This window comes from Electrona antarctica, assembly GCF_951216825.1.
Source record: "Electrona antarctica genome assembly, chromosome: 5".
NCBI lineage: Eukaryota > Metazoa > Chordata > Actinopteri > Myctophiformes > Myctophidae > Electrona > Electrona antarctica.
Window position 1 is genome coordinate 20,891,955 of NC_136810.1, and position 1,546 is coordinate 20,893,500.

A 1,546-nucleotide genomic window follows, 5' to 3' on the forward strand; every position below is an offset into this window, starting at 1 on the left:
TCCAGAGGTTCAGTCGGTCGGTCGGGGTATCGGGATGTCAGCGGGCCAGGACAATATGTCTGAATAGAAGAAAAGCCTTTTAACTTTTATAGCAATACTGGATTCCTTCTCAGTATCAGGCATGGGGCAGTGCGGCATAACGTCGTCAAAGACGGTGTTGGTCTTTCTAAATCTGATATTTTGGGCAGCAGCTGGTATTTTATGCTATGTTGGAGCCTATGTGTTCATCACATATGATGACTATGACCACTTCTTTGAGGATGTGTATACCTTTATCCCTGCTGTGACCATCATCGCTGTCGGAGCCCTCTTGTTCATTATTGGACTCATTTGATGCTGTGCTACAGTACGAGAGAGCTACTGTGGACTTGCAACGTTTGTGATCATCCTTCTGCTGGTGTTCATGACGGAAGTGGCTGTGGTGGTTCTTGGATATATTTACAGAGCAAAGGTTGAAGATGAGGTTAACGGTTCCATCCGGAACGTGTATGACGAGTACAGTGGCACCAACAGTGATGCCCCGAGCCGTGCCATCGACTATGTGCAGAGACAGCTTCAGTGCTGCGGAATCCACAATTACTCGGATTGGATGAACACTCGCTGGTTTAATGAAACTAAAAACAACAGCGTCCCCATTAGCTGCTGCAAAAGTAATACAGAAGCCTGCACTGGATCTCTTGCTCATACTGAAGACCTCTACCCGGAGGGATGTGACGTTCTAGTTGTGAAGAAACTAAAAAAGATCATGATGTATGTCATCTGGGCTGCACTAACATTTGCTGCAATTCAGATGCTGGGGATGCTGTGTGCATGTGTGGTACTCTGCAGGTGGAGCCGAGACCCCGCCTACGAACTACTCATCACTGGGGGAACCTACGCATAAAGTTTCCTTCTAACAATAATACGTTCACAGACGTGCACTAAGAGTGACTTAAACCGGTTTTGACCGAGAACATGAAAACAAACTATTTTACATACACTAACATCTTACCTTTTTTTTTTCCTTTTACCTTTTGTTTTTCAAAAAGCTATTGGCCAAATTATTTGAATGGTCAATGGGGAATGAGATTTTACATGTAATCTGCTGCTGTGACTACCTACGTTTTACCCTTTGTTTGAGGTAAGTTAGAATGTGGTCGCTGGACCTTATACTGTATAGAATATGTGGACTGGGTACTTTCCTCATATGTCAGTTTGCACTATGTGTGTGTGTATGGTTTTGCAGTATTTTATAAATATTTAAATATAGTGTAGTACTTGAGTGAAAAACTTCCCCATGTGTAGTCTAGTCTCCCCTGTACCTGTATCTGAATTACTGCTATTACTACTGGTTTGAGTGGAACCAACTCTTCACAAGCAGTACGTGTTCTGTTACTGTAAACAGCAAAATAGGCGACATGAGGCCAGGTCCTTTGAAATAACATTAATTTACTCATCAGATCTTTCAGACAAATGTGGGCCCGCAATTCTACTCGGTACATCTACAATTTGACATGCAATCTAAAATGCCGTAGAGGTTTTGTTTGTTTATTGTTTCAGCAGCCTA

General features: G+C 42.8%; 1 pseudogene across 1 annotated transcript; it reads left to right on the forward strand.

Moving 5' to 3' along the window:
- On the forward strand, window positions 1–1,546 carry LOC306923590 (tetraspanin-3-like; annotated as a pseudogene). Its single transcript has one exon. The product of its transcript is annotated as a tetraspanin-3-like (transcript).